Here is a 16,350-nt window from a genome sequence, read left to right on the forward strand (position 1 = left end):
CGCCCCCGAAGGATGACGTTGATATCTGCTTAAACTCCTGAACTAGAGTTTGCCCTCAGCATATTTCCAAACCTAAAATTTAAGAACGTGTTCTGTACTATACGGTGATATAAAAGACACTAGTGTCAAGTTGTACTAAAGTTATATCCCTTTTTAAAGCAGTACATGAACGAATGCATATAACGGCCCATGTAATGCACATTTTCACCAGGTGACAACTTCAAAATGTTGAAGTTCTTTCAAATTTTTTAATAATCAAATTACTGCTAAAGTTTGGGGGGGGGGAAATGCACTCAAATAAAAATTCTGAAACTTTTATTGGGTATTTAACAGGTTACTTGCTTTTCCTTGTCTTTATTTTTCTGCTATGGATAGTTTTTCTGCTGTAGTAGATAGCTCAGCTTCAGCTACAGGAGCTTACAGTTGAAAAAAACGGTATTTATTTATTTGTATAGTTAGTTAGTTAACTAATTGTCTTGCTAGTTAGTTAATTAACTGTCTTGCTAGTTAATTAGCTAGCTAGTTAGGTTAGTTTATTGTAAAGATGTCTATACAGGCCAGTATATAAAAAAATAATTTTTACAGCTGCAAGCTTATCCAAGATTATTTTGCCACAGTATTTACAAACATCTGATCAGTTAACTACATTCTTCCTCTGCGGTGTACTGGCTGAGTTTAAAAAAAAAAAAAAAAATCAAAATCAAATTTTATTTGTATAGCACATTTCAGCAGCAAGGCATTTCAAAGTGCTTTACATCATTACAAACACAGAGACACAATGCAAGATAGAATCAACAATCAAAATACAGCATTACGTCAAGTTCCATCAATAAATTTGTAATTGATTACGTTTCAAATACAATTATTGTATTGTATTCTTGTATTGCACAGAAAACTATACATTTTCTGTGCAATAGTCTGAAAGGCACTCAGTGAACTTTCCGGGTTTGAACTATTTACAAGATCTGTTCATTCAGTGTGTCCATCACCAGAACTAAACACAGGGAGATGCCATCACATTTTGTTTTGATAACTTAGGAAGCCTCAACAAAAGTGTTCATGTGTGCTCTGTTACTCCATGTCATGGTGTAAGTGTGTGCACACTGGAGGTTACCTAAACTCCAGATTGATAAGGTCATTGTCTTTGGTCAGGGGTTTGTGTCTAATCTTGATGTCTCCCATGATTTACCTCAACCATGCTTTTTTCAACAAAAGGGGAACCTGGTTGCCATGGCAACCCCAGAGGTGAGACAGCTGGTTAATAATTCAAGTCTCGCGCCATCCAGTCTGATATTTGTCTTTCTCCAGCTAAGACTGTATAAACAGGGTTATAAAATTCAGCCATGGTCTTACAGCTTGATCAGGAGAACTCCAACATGCGGCTGCGCTTCATTTTCATCTCTCCCCTGTTTTCACCTTTGCCTTCCACTGGGCTAAAGATGAATCTATTGGTTTTAATGATATTTTGTAAAATATTCTATCACATGCTGTGTTGGGGTACGTTTCACGGGATATACTGTAACTCGTTTGTAAGATTGTCTAATGAAATCCTGTGCAAATAACAGCAAGGAGCTGTTTTCATTCCTGACATTTGCAAATGTTTTCATATACTTGTAAGTGACCTCCTACAAATAGATAAAATAACAGTTTGTAAAGTTTATAGATATTTTTATTCACTTGCATATTTCTTTGCATATTTTTTATAATTAAGTTTTCACAACTGTATATTTGACATTAAGCAGTCCACATTGTTCTTTTATTATTATTGCTTATTTTTATGTGTATCTGTCTGTTTCCTTTTGCCAGTCACTTTGCTGCTGATACACCTAAATTTCCCTCTAAAGGCCAATAAAGGATAAATCTATTCATATATGATATACAAATGTTTAAAGTCTTTGAAAGAGCAAAGGCACATTCTTTGCTATATCCCAAAATCTTTTTTATTTTATTTGATTTTTTGTATTCTCCAATAATTATGTAGCGGATTTAAAATTATTTGCTTTTCTAGTCTCTTTTGAGAGGGAGCAGCAGTGGCTGTGGTGATATAGAGCAGGTGGCTCCAGTTCCAGAGCTTCCAGTTTTGAACCCTGTTCCTTCCAATGGATAATTGGGAGTTTTCCCAGGAAACTCAAAGATAATCATGAGGGATGCATCAGAAAGGACATCTGGCTTAAACATCTGTCAAGTCTGTGTGCACACAGCTGTGGAGTGGGATAGGCTGCTGTGCTGTGTGGACAAAAAGGACAACTCTCATTTAAATGAATGATGTCTAACTTCACTTTCTACATACAATCCAGCTGTAAAGGTGTTTAAACTGGAATATAAGTATGGATGCTTATTTGGTAAAACTTTTACGGATGTAATACAAATCCTTTATTGATCTCGTTCCCTGTTTGTTTACAGAAGAAAATTATATTTGCAACAGATTCTGTTTTATTTTCTACAGTCAGAATATAATTTTCACTTTCACCTTGAAGAACAAATCTTAATCTAGAAACAAAATGAACATAATCATGAACATAATTTGTAATTATAAACACAAAAACCCGTTGCATTTTTATGATGGAACACATTTCATTTTTATGATGAGGTGATTAAATCCGAGTCGCCGCAGGAGGCTCCAACTGTCTTTGCGGGTGACCTTTTCTAAATTACTGTAAGCTGATGACATTTATGACATTTGTTGTATTTTTGTTTACGAAAGAATGAATTTGACAGTGGGGGTGGGAGGCAGAAAGAGAGAGACATGCTGCAAAGGTCAAGCAGCAGATTTAAACTTAGATGACGGAAAGGCGGCTGGAACCTGCTGAGCCACCAGGACCAAAACTCAGCAGTGTTAGGAAATCTTTCCTGCACATCTTTAACACAACAACAGTAAGATGCTTAATTGTGTTTTACATAGTTATAAAATATAATTTATTTTAAAATGGTAGGTTTTCTGGCATAATATTATAGCATTAAATTACTAAAAAACACAACAATTTGTTAATAATGCTTTCTACTTAATTGACACTTAGAAGAGCTCTAAATAATTCCAGGGATACAAATGCTGATAGCGAAATGCACATATTCTTTAAAGTGAAATATGCTGATTTAATTTGTAAACGCTGTTCAGAACCTGGAGCGGGGAACTTATGCAATGCAAATTTTGCATGTCTTTATGAATAGAAGATTGCTGATTAGTTTCCAGTAAAATTTTATTGATACCAATAAAGCAACCTGTACAAAGTGACCATCATTTAAAATCACTATTAAAAGCTGAGCTGATGCTATCAGTAGATGTGTGCAAAAATCCCAGTTCATATGTGATTTTAATCAGTCCAAAGAATAGCTTAAAGAAAATTAAAATGTGTCTTTTTTACGTCAAATTCAGATAAAAAGTTAAGATTTTTGCGTTGTTTCGTCTATACATGAAAACAAGTGCCAGTAAATGCATCACTTAGTGTTTTGGACAGTTTTTTTTGATACAATTATAATCTACTCAGGTATAAATCTATAATTGGTCTACTTATTTCCCCTTTGTCCTAAATTACATACATACCTTATGTGATAGAAATGGAGAACATCTGCTTCAAAACGACACTTTAACACAGTTGGTCCCATAACCAAACTGATGGATTTAAAATTATTTTTGCTGTCTTCTATAAACACAAGTCAGACTGTATCATTTCACAGCGTTGCCTCTTTGTAATTAAAGCAAAAAGGAAAATATATCATGTTCTGAGCTTAGTTCATTTCCTCTGACCAATTTTTTTTTTTTTTTTTTACAAAATAATAAAATATCCATGCAACAGATTGAAGTTAAAACATGTGAAGCATTCTTTTTGACTACCATATGGTGCCCTCTAGTGAGTAAGTAAATAACCTGCTGAGGACTTCATAAGAACATTTTGTAATAACTCCAATAATTCTTCTTTGTAAGTTTTTGAGAACTTGTTTTTGCTTTCTTTTATTCATGTGTAAAGAAATCTGGTATTAAGAATGTGCTGGACTTTTTTTGTTTGTTTGTTCAGCGTCTTGTTAATTACGAATCACTGAAATAAAAAAGAATCAAAAAGGTTAATAGAGGTTAAAGAGAACAAACTGATTTGAGATTTCTTTATAAACCTTTTGAGGAAACTAAAGATACTTTGATGCAATTTGTATTCTCAGATTATATGAGCTAATACTTCCTCTTGCAATAGTTTTAACTGGGATTCTGATTATTTCTATTTTTAAAATTGTATTTAAGCCTATATTTAAGAAATATGTTAGTTTTTTTATGCCCTCTGCTGACCTTTAGAGAGCAGCAAAAACCAAAAGGTAAATGTATTTTTATCACCTTCTGTGGCTTAAATTTTCAGATTGTTTAGTAAATACCTTGATTTCCAACTATCTTTTGTGCTGCTTCCTCTCCTAAGGCATTAGCACAAAATGGTCTATTTCATTGGATTGACTTGATAATATAATTTCGTATATGAATTGGGTAAGTCATTTGCTATGAAGTGGCACTATATAAATAAACTTTGCTGAACTGCATGCTGTTTCTTGCACAAGCACACAGTTTCAGATTTTGTCCTCAGGACTCATGTTGATTTTACTTTAAACTTTATTTCTTTATGTAGTTCTTGGACCAGAAATAAATGAGCAGAATAAAATGGTTTCTACATATTACAATGCTAATCCAACCCAGTAGAAAAATTTGATTGACTCCCAAAATATGCAAATCCAGGAGCGCTCACACAAAACTTTGTCTGAACATTGCTAATAAACGGTTTGGTGTGGCACATTTATCTTTAGATGTCATGTTAGCAGTAATGAAGTTTCAGTGTAATTTCTCAAAAGCTCTGGGGGCCAAACATGCTTTATGTGAGAACAAATGTAAGTAAAAATAAATTAACAGTCTGCCCAGCTGGGCTGAACAAGAGGCTAGATCAGTTTTGTGATTATCTCATTAAATAAAGTCCTGGTTGACAGCAGCCCCCCTCCTGCAAACCTCAGTTTTAACCCACCTTTCCCCCTGCAGGATTAGGCCATCATTCTTCATCGAGCTGCAGTCTCTGCCTCCGTGTCTGCCTCTGTCTTGGCTGGAGCGACTAAATCTAAGAGCTCTCCTGGCAGGCGGAGAACGTGTCGACCTTGTCTCGTCCTCTGTTACAGGAAGGAGCCTCTAATCAACTCTGCAGAGAGGATGTGGGGATAACTGGCAGGAAACCAGGTGAGAGGAGGTAAATGAGATGTTGCTATTGAAGGCTGGGGCAGGACCATGTGGGATTTTACATTCATAATTCATTCAGTCAGCTAGTTTGTTAGCCTACCCAGTATATGCAGCAGTCAGTGTGACATTTACAAAGTTAGAGAATGACATTTAAAGAAAAGACTTCCCAGATAAATAAGCTGAAGAATAGCAGAGAAAAATCATCAGATTGGTCAAACATTTTCTTGCAATGCTACATCCTCTCACCAACACAAAGTAACTCTTAATGGTGATGTGAAAAGAAAATTGTGCATGGTTTTTAGACAGTGTTAGGGTGAAAAATCTAAAATATGGGGTAGAACAACCTTTTGCTTTATTGCAACTACAAGTTTCCAGGGACTGGTCTGTACCAGATTTGCACAGTCACATCTTTCTGCAGCGTCTGCTGGGTTTTCTTATAAGATTATCCTATATTTGGCTCCATCCCCAAAGTGTGATGCTGCCACCAAAGTGTTTTACTGTGGGCATAATGGTCATATAGAGTGTTGTCTTTGTGCCCAACTCAATAAGAATAATAACTCTTATTATTATTTTTGCATGACAGCAAATAGTAAATAAATGAGCACCTTCTTTCACATGTTCTGTATCCCGTGTTTATCTAATGGTGGACTACAAATAGAACTTATTATATTTCACTTAAAACAACAGCTTCATTATTTTCTTCTATGAAAACCAGATCTATTGAGCTAATGAATAATAATTCAATAATAATTAGGCTAAATTCTCCCACCTACATGCTCTTGGATTCCTCTCTTGGTCTTCATGACCTTTACTAATAGAGGATTTCTGAAGGTAGATGTTTGCACTAGATTTTCTTTTGTCAAATAAAAAAAGGGACAAACATTTAACCACGTTAATCATACAAAATTTATAAAACCATATTACATTTTCCTCTATCGCATACAATGCTAATTAAAAAAAATTGAAGTTTGTGGGTGTAGTGTGAAATTTCTAATGGTTAAAGGGGCAAATTCTTTAACAGACACTCTTTGCATTAACTATTGTTTGGATCACCTTATATTTATATGACTCATGCAACAACTTGTTCATTAACTCTGTCTGTGAGCCCCAGCAGCAGCTAGAGACTATGACTAAACACATTATGAGCTGGCTGCATATAATAATAGAAACAGAATATATGTTGTTGTTTTTCAGAAAACTGGGCTGAGAAAGGCACAGATTCAGTTTTTGTTACCTTTAAATAATAACAATTAGTACTTACATTTGTCTGCTAATATTTAATTAAAGTTAATAAAGAGAAAGAAATAAAGTTAATGTAGGTTGCTTTTCATTGGCTCCCCATGATTGTTAAGGATATGATGATTGAAAACTAAACTGAATTTAATGAGTTCATTTTTTAAAGTCAAAATTAGAAACAAAAACTGCTTTCTAGATCCTAATGCTTAAGAGGAAGGCTTGTAGTCCTGCAAACTCATCTGCACCTGCTGCTCCCCCAACCCCCACCTCAAAAACTTACTCAACAGCTAAATGTGATGATAGATTTCCACATGGGCTATTAGGAAGAATATCGCATCTCATTTCAGTTTTATGGTGAGCTGTATTTCTTGGAACAGGAGTCCACACAGACAAGGATCAATTGAATGACACTGAGGACAGAGGCACATATTTCCAGAAACTCATCACGTCTACAGCTGTTCTGAGATCTGCTTATTTAGCCTTTGAGAGTGCAGAGCCAGAAATAGAACTTATGAAGGATCTTTCTGTAGAAAACAGTTTGGGTAATGTTGTCTAATTACTTTAGTATAATTGTGTTCTTCTGCTAGCTAGCCTTCCTATGCGGTTTTATCTTATTTGCATTTTGGAAATGTCCATTTCATAAGCGAGACCTCTTACAGGTCATTCCTGTTATGTATGTTAAATCAAGACAAAACTGGCATTGTCCATGCTTCATCCCATGCTTCATCACATGGAGCGTCAATGGAGAGGGTCATACATACCACTTTTTTTTGTTTCACTGATAAGTTTTCATAAAGTAGCATTGCATTTGTAGTCTACCCCCGTCAATCTGATTCCCCTCAATAAAATTAAAAGCAACCCTGTTTGCTGTTAGCCACAAACTACGTAGACACCGTAAACCTGTAGAAGAATGTGGCATCAGATAACACTAAACTTAAACAGTGTGGTCTTAGCTACATCACTCAGAACTCGCCATTTTTAGAAGTGGCAGCATCATACTGTGGGGTAACTTTTCTTCGACTGATACATGGAAGTTGGATGAACTTAATAAAGGGCTTTCCTGGAAGAAAATTAATTAACAGTGGAAATAGCTTCATTCAGGTAAAATCCAACCTACTTCTTAAACAATAAAGTTGTCCGTATCTGCAGAAGGTTTACCTGTTGCCTGGTTTTTGGGTTAAAAAGCACCATGATGTGTATGAAATGTTTTCTGTGATGACCTGCTGGATGCTCCTCTCTGCGTTTCTGTTTCACAGCGATGCCTCCAACTCTGCTCGGTTCTGGTAATGTCCTCCCCAAGGAGCCGGTTTGTTTTGCTTTCAGACGCCTGACTGGCAGCCTAAATGCATCTGCAAAGGCCTGAGAGGAGACGAACAGCAGGACAACGTTGTGAGCGAAAAACAAACAGTATTGATTCTGCTGGACTCAGTAGTGGGATCAATCATTATGACATTTACTAGGAGCTCAGTGAAACCTGGACTTTGGCTTTAGGTTTCTGTGTGTGTCTGAAATCTGAAATTATTCATGTCATGTAGCAGCGCTGAGATAATAGCATTGATGGGACTGTTTGTTGGAAGGATAACCAGATGCATCAACCTTCTGGGTGCAAAGTTAATTATGGAAGATGCAATATATAACTCTTAACGAAGAAATATTTGTTATTGTCAAAACACAGAAAATGACAAACTATGATACTTTTGTTTGTTTTTATAGCATGTAGCAGATGTTGTTTTGACTGGAAAAAGTCTAAAAAAGAAATATTACTCCACTTGCCTAAAGCTCCGAAAAGCTAGAGACCAGCTGGAAATCAAAATGAAGCAATTAGGTTTCAAAAAAGAAGAAAGGTAAATATACACAATTGTTACTAGATAATCCATCCATGCAATCTCTAAACTCGCTTGTCCTTGAGGGTCATGGTGGGAGGGAGCCATCAATCACCATCTCTGAGTACAAGATAGAATACACCCTGACAAATCGCCATTTCAACATAACACAGAAACAAACATCCATGAACTCAAACATAAGGGCAATTAAGAATAACTTGCTACAATTGTATTTGTGCTTTAATGCTGGGTTTGTCTGAAGATAATTCCAACTTCTTAGTTGGAACACTGAGATGGGAATGATTATCTATACCTAAATATTGCAATTTTTTAAAAAGTAAAAACTATTTATATTTCAATCTCATGATTAGATTTAAGCAAAAATACTTTAAAAACAAGATACAACATAATTTTTCAGTCCAGAATTTTAAAATAGTCACAATATGTCCTTAAGATATATTTAAGAAAATTTTAATTATGTCTACTTCAAAGAGGCAAGTCAATATTTCAAATTCTTTAAAACGTTTGGCAGAGCAGACCATCTCTCTGTTTGGCAGGAACAGGATTACCCAGCATGCCCCACCCTGCCGCCTTCACCTCATCATGACCTGCCCAGTCACCCACAGATTGCCCTTCTGAACACAATCCTCACTGGATTTCCCTCACCAGCACTGACCTAGCAGGAACTCCAAGTACAAAGCTTAAAACAAGATTCTCAGAACAGAAACTCTCTCTGGTACCTGCAGCAAATAAATACAATTCAAAGAAAGATTAAGATTCACCTGGCAGTTTTTCAGATTTCTTTTGGGTAACAAGAAATGTACATGCATTTAATTACAGTACAAATAATTGTCATGCTTCCTCCTTCCTCAAGCACTTCATGACTGAACTTGATTATGATCTGATCTGCATGCAGAAACTACCTGGTGTCATTAACCGGCATCAGCAGCTTACATGTTCAAGATTTAAAGGTCACATAAGATATCGCTATGGTAATCAGACACTATGGTATTGCAGTACAACGCTCCAGGACGTGTGCCTGATGTTAACATAAACTATTATGTGTCAACATATTCAAATAAAATATGAGCCTGGAATGATTTGTAATTGCCAATCAGTGACTCATGATGCTGGAAAGCAAATAAATAACCAATAAGGTGAAGATAAAAAAAACCTTAAAATCTCAAAATGAATAAAACAAACAAACAAAAAAAACATTCAGAAGGCAAAGCTTTTTGCCAATACATTTTTTGATGTGCATATATAGAAAAAAACAAACCACAACATCTATTAATACCTTATTACAAAAATTGATGATTAAATAATTAAAGCCAAACTTTATGTCAATGAAAACTGAGTACTTACCTGAAAACTTTCATAGAATCTGAGAGAGAAAATAACTGGCAGGTGCAGCAGTATACTACAACTGTCTTGCAAACCAAAATTTTCTAAAGATGCCAAGCTGGAAAAACATTAGCAATGACCTTAAATGAACATGTTGTGTCACACAAATAAGGGATGCCCTATATGGCTATTTCCAAACTATTTTAAGTGCATCCATGTACTGTACAAATATACACGGACATCTTTTCTCTGTCCTGTGGGGTTACTTTTAATATCTCTACCTCAGTTTTTAACAAACTAAAGCTAAATTGGAGTCAATAATTTTAGCTTAATTTGTATGTAAAGCACTGCAAGTAAGACGTGAGGGAGTTTGGATTTAACAATAGTGGTTGGTTTAGTGAAGCATAGAAAAAAAATATCCTCACTGACAAAGCTGAATATTGAAACAAATTCTTTATTGCTCTATTTCTCTGAGGCTCTGTGGTTTGCTTTACAGAATGAAAAAATGAACACTGCATCCACATAAGTTAAATTACTTTTTGCTTTGCAACTAATACAATAGTTTAGCAGCTGCTGTCTATTGAAGATCCTCGAATCACCTTTTGTCCTGATAGTTCCCAACACACACAAACACAAACAACCATCTGTACAAATATTCATATATTCACACACATTGTAGCATCATACAGACACACAATTGCTGCTATAAATAGTTATCACTGTGCTTGTCTTCATAAGATATTTCTTGCAGTCAGCTCCTATTATTTTGCAGCTTCTGTCTCACTTTTACCTCCCCAGTTTATTTTCTCCTCTCCTCTCCTCCAGCTCCTTCTCATCCTGACTTCTCCTCCCTCAGTCGGAATACAAATAACCCTCTCTCCTCCTCTTTCGCATCTCTTTCCATCCATCTCCATTTTTTTTTTACTCCTACAACAGCTCGTGTTCCCCATAAATTTTCTCTGCTTGAATTCTTGCTCCTCATCTTCAGGCATGACTCATAGACTTTACCCCCTCCTCTCCCTCATCCCTACATCTCTGCACTCTCTCCTGAGCATCTGCTTAGATTTTACCTCTTTCTTGCTCTTTCTGTTTCTTCCTCTCTTTCTTATTCTTCTTTAGGCCCCTCTATCCTTTTTTTCTGTGGCCATCACTGAAAACCTCCCATGTGTTTTTCTCCCCCTTTCCAACTACGGTACTTTAAATTGTTAAATCTGAGTCAACAGTTTTGCTCTGAGTAATGGACTGGATATGCAAATATAAAATCTTTTTTTCATTGTCCCTCAGCACCTGCAGTACATCGTCATGGTGATATCCCTTTAAATGTCAAACTAAAGTAAGTTTTTATCTGCGATGTTGAATTTCAGATGCATCTTTAATGTCTTCATATTATTTAAGGTCATGTCAGACGAGTAAAGGAGTTCATCCTGCATCAAGACCTCGTAGGTTTTATATTAGCTCCAAAGCCTGGGGCTAAAAGTAGAGTGACTCATTCTGTCTTGGGCATTTTTAGTCCATTGTCTGACTGTTACCTGCTCTCTTAAACAGGTACAGAACGCATAAATGCACTCAAGAGGTAAGAGTAGACAATTTTTGGTTCTAATAAGATCCTACACACATTTATCAGGTAGGTCTCATGGATTGAACTCTCGCTGAATATCGATTAGTAATGCAGAAATATTTAAATAACACTTCTGGGTATTAATGACCTTTAAGTCAGAGGTAATTTTCTGAAATAGATGTGTTAAAAGCGACCTAAAAAATTAATGTTTTACTGCAGACGCTTGTCTCAGAAAGTTGAGAAAAATTAAATCTCACATTGGGGATGCTAAGGTAAGAAAGAGAAATCTCCAAAGTCCATTCTTAAAGACCTGCAGCAAACAATGGCATCACGAGGTCCCAAATTCTCCATAACAACCATGAAGTCCTATCAGTTCTCTAAGCTTCTGTTTGGAAAGAACAACAAGAAAAGCATTTTCTTCAGAAAATCACAAATGTGAACATGGTATTCACTAAACGTTACTGGGACATTTAGTGGAACAGTGTTCTTTGGCCAATAGGCAGCACATTTCCATGGGCATGTTGTGTCATGACATACATACCCATGTACAGTGGAAACAGCCAACAATTCCTATTTTTGGCTTAACAGTCAAGAATCATAGTACGAGGCAAAGTGCTGTCCAACTAGTAATGGGTGTACAAAATATTATCAGAGGAGCATATAATTGTGGAACTGCAATTTCCTAGTATTTCCCACTCCTAAGTAAATGATTAAAGTTTGATTGTTTTCTAAATTGATCAGTGTGAAATTATGCCTCTATAGTAAAAGACAATTTAATTTTAAGGCTTTTCATCTTTACCAGAAGGGCTGGTAAGTTATGAGGTTGCAGTCACTATAATATAAAGTCCCACTTCAGTTTTGTGATTTTGATTTTTTTTTTTGTATTACTGTATTTTGTTTGTCTTCTAAAAGGCTAGCTAATTACATAAATTATTTTGCGATTTATATTTCAAATGGATCCTGCAGAAGTAGAGTTTATTGATGTTTGATGCCAAAAAATAATTGTCAAAAAGCCTTTGTTGTGTCTGTCTCTAACTGTGCACTCTACTCTGTAATGCACACTAGCAATAATAGGCTTCACATGAATGTGAGTAGCCCAAGATGCGCACTAATGCACCCTCATACCCAATCAAAAGCTGGCTTTCGAACAGTGTTCTCATAATAACCTGGGAAGGCTCAGTGCTCTTTAGCCTGGAGGATGATCTGGCCATGGTTTCCACAGTTTCAAAGTACTTTTTTCTTTTTTTTACTGTCAGGCAGGATTTGAAAGAGTTTGAATCCAGATAAGACATCAGTATCTCCTGATCCTAATTCTGTAATATAACTGGTTGCAGATGATGGTTTTTGAGGCTCTTAAAGGGATTTCTGCAAAATCATTGCTAATGTATTTCTTCCTGTTGGGTTGATTGGAACAAAAAACCTATTTTTATAGGTGTTATTTTTCTTATGAAGGCATATTTCTGATTATCTGATTGTTTATTAATATTCATTGTAAATAATGAATTTCTTGAGTTCTTTGAAAAGCAATGTTTCATGGAGTCAGATTGTTTGAATTCATGGGTAATTTACTGTTAAATGAAAGCAACTAATCTCCACTAGGAATGGATGTGATTATCTCAGCCATCAGGATGATCTGGAAAGGAAAACTAAAGCACCATATGGCTGATATTTCACAAAGCCTCCTCCGCTTCTTTATTAACTATAACAGTACAATGAGACATTAACAATATGAAGTAAAGCTGATGAACATGATTCCTAGTGTCTAGATGAATTGCAACATAAAGTTTCCGTGAACCTACGCAGTTTAAACTCTGACCTGCTAATGTTGAGGTCTGTAATTTAATTAGTAGCTGCTGGTTATGTTTTTTTATCTCCATTCTCTGACGTCAAGGACAGAAAATCTGTCAAGCACCTCACAGCGCTGGTACGAGTCTGACAACAGAGGAAGGATGACACATTGCTGGACTGTGAGAATCATTATGGCAGGTCTGGTTGGTAAGCCACAGAGAAAAGTGGAAAAAATAGTCACAAAGATTTCAATGCATTTTCTACTACAGTCTTATAGGAAATATCAGTACTTAATACAAATTTTCTGCTTTCTGACCAATTCTTCCCAGCTAATTCAGTGCATTGCTACTGTAACTTATTTGCATCCCTTGTAAGAAGGTGTATCTTTCAGTGCAGTAAGGTAAACCTGTACAGTACAAAAAGGATTTGACACAAAGGTTTATTTCTCTAAGATAAGAAACCTGATATTCGGTTCAGGAAGTCTGTTTAGAGATGCTCACCTAAACCTGTCCATATCTGTAGTCAAAGCAATAGTTATACATTTTAAGATAGCTTGAACTTTGACAGCTAAGCCTGGAAGAGGACTCGCTGTTATCTTCCCACCACATGCAGTGAACTGGATAGTAAAGGATGTAAATAAATCTCCACAGCTCCAGCCGTTTGATTAGAGGTGTGTAAGAAAAGAAAGTATGTTGACAGAGAATCTATGATGTTGTTGGCCTGTTTTTCCTTCCAAAGGCTCTGGGAACTTTAACATTTCATTATATCCTGTGGTCGCTCCCAGAAAGCTGACAATTATTTGCTGTTAGAACTTTCAAACTATACAGCTAAATCAACAAAATAACATTCTAAACATCTCTGTATGTTCCAACCTTGTGAATTATTATAGCTGAAGACAAATTGTTGCCCTCTTAAAAGAAGGTTATGCAAGTTATTAACACCAGAGGGAGGCATTAAGTGTGGCACTCTTAAACAATTATTTCTCAATATGAATCTGTTTAATTGTGCTTCAATTATATTTTCTCATTTGGGGATTGCTTGATTAAGATGTCTTATTTTTTTAAATTAAAGATATTAATAATTCTTAACAACTTTGAATCAAATGAAAAAAAAAACTACCATCTACATCTACCATCTACCAAAGCAGTTTTGTTATTCAAGATACATGTGATGTTTTAAGGGTGGAAAACAGAAGAAAATTAAATTTTAAGCATTTTGTTCCTGGATGAAAATTCATTCTAAGAGCTTGTGCAATACGGCTGCAGCTCATTTGTGTGAATTTATTGAGTGTGAAGTCAAGAGGTGTGCTTCTACTCCCCCCGTCTGAAATGGAGATCCAAGTTAATAGAATCGGGAGCAGCAGCCGTCTCTCCTCGTTGGATCCCGGCAGCTGAATCAGTGTGTTTTCATTTTGTGTTAGATGAAGAGGGGAAACTGGGGAGGCAGAGAGGAGGAGAAAGCAGGGATGTTTGAAGGAGGGGAACAGCTTGTTAGAGAAAGAGAGAAAGAAATAAGTGGAAAGCTCAGCTGCAGATTTGAACAGACTGCAGCGTCATACATATTACATGCATCAGATATTGCTCATATCAACACTTGCTCACTGTTACTCGAGTGGAATAAAACTTCCAGATCCCCCAGGGATGATAAATATAAATCCGGAGAGTAAATGCATGGAGCTGTCGGAACCAAGCTGACGTGTTTAACATGAGTGGATTTAAATCAGCAGATGAATCCATAAAAACCATACAGCTCAAGGACTTTTGTGGAACTGAGTCTGCAGTAAAACATGAAGTGTCTTCTACTATTCTTTATCCGAGTTGGCCAGCCTGCTGCATTGATATGTGTTTTGCAGCTCGAGAAGAGGAGGGGGAGAAAAAGAAAAAGAAAGAGAGATTAATTAATGCAAGTGAGCCTTGGTGTTAGCAAAGTTTAAAAAAGGTTAATTTTCTCCTAATGTAAGCTTAATTTGGCAAGTGCTGCAGATTTCAGTGTAATGATTGTAACATTGTTGAAGAAAATCCATCTTTAATGCTGCCTGTGATCAGTTACAAGTGCCTGCACACTTCTTGCTCACTCTAAGCCAGAGTTCATTGGGTTTACTCAGTTGATATAGGGCTTAAAACACATAGGAGTGGTGATTTTATCCACTGCCACATGTACACTAAAGAAAACTACTATTTCTGATTTATTTAGGTTTACAATAGGTTTAATAGGTAGAAGAATTACACATATCATCTGGCATTAGCAAACTATTTCAGATTAGAACATTTTGACAGATTTAACAGATTCTGAAAAATGTGGGTTGCAAGAAGTTCAACCCTACCACTTAAAGCAAAGTTTGATTGTTTTCAAAACAACTTGGCTCAAAACATTAGTTAGTAATATATCTAGCTAATCTGGTTGCTCTGGATGTCTTGACTAACTTTTCCCTGAATTTTATTGTTGGTGTTTAGCCTGAAATCCATGCAGTGTCCTCACATATGGGTAAAATGTTTTACTTCAGCTGCATATATTACAAGTAAACACCTTTTTCCTCCCATTCCTGTCACTTTTTGACAAAAACATGCAAATAAAGGGGTAAGTTGGACTTTCTCAAAACATCTCTGATGTTTGATGCTTTCTGTGATCTGTGCATGTAAACTTATTTTTTTGGAGTTTTGATTTTTGTATTTATTATCAATGACAGACGACAAAACACCACAACAATGTAAAATCTTCCCATGGCATGTTGTTGAAAAGGTGTCAAACTATATTTTAAAGTAGATTTGAGTTATTTTACAGAAATCTGTGGCTGGTAGCTTTAATCGTGCTGGTGCTGGCTTTAAAAAACACAAACGAACCAGTTCATGTTTCCTTTGTTTTCCATCCTGGGCATAGAGAGAAGGCCTATTCAACCCATGCAGGTTGCCTTGACAACAAATAGTCAAGGCTGCTGGACAGTAGCACTGGATGAGGCTAGCTCATAGACCTCTTTGACAGTCAGCGTTTTTGACGTATCATGGAAACAGAGGCCCAGGTCATCATAACAAAGACTCTGGTCTTTCCAGAATAAAACATCTCAACTGAATGCACACCATATTTCTTCTGCTATCCCTGCTTCAAATTTTTTTTAATCACATTGAAACAAGCAATTTCCATCTTGAACCTTTGAACTCACTTATGTCTTCTGTGAAAGCAGTGGTTCAATTCAATCCTAATATGAGTTGCAATAATGAGAAAATTATTTGTAGGAGGGAGTGCATTAAAACGAAACTCTGAAACTTTCATCTGAGATGAGGTTTAAGACACAGCTTAAGCTGCACACCAAGTTTAATTACAATATCATCATTTGAGATGGACGAATTTGAGTTTTTTTTGTTCTAAGTATACTAGTTAATTGGACCAGAAAGAAGCATTATTTCTGT

Source organism: Xiphophorus couchianus, chromosome 13, assembly GCF_001444195.1.
Source record: "Xiphophorus couchianus chromosome 13, X_couchianus-1.0, whole genome shotgun sequence".
NCBI classification, from domain to species: domain Eukaryota; kingdom Metazoa; phylum Chordata; class Actinopteri; order Cyprinodontiformes; family Poeciliidae; genus Xiphophorus; species Xiphophorus couchianus.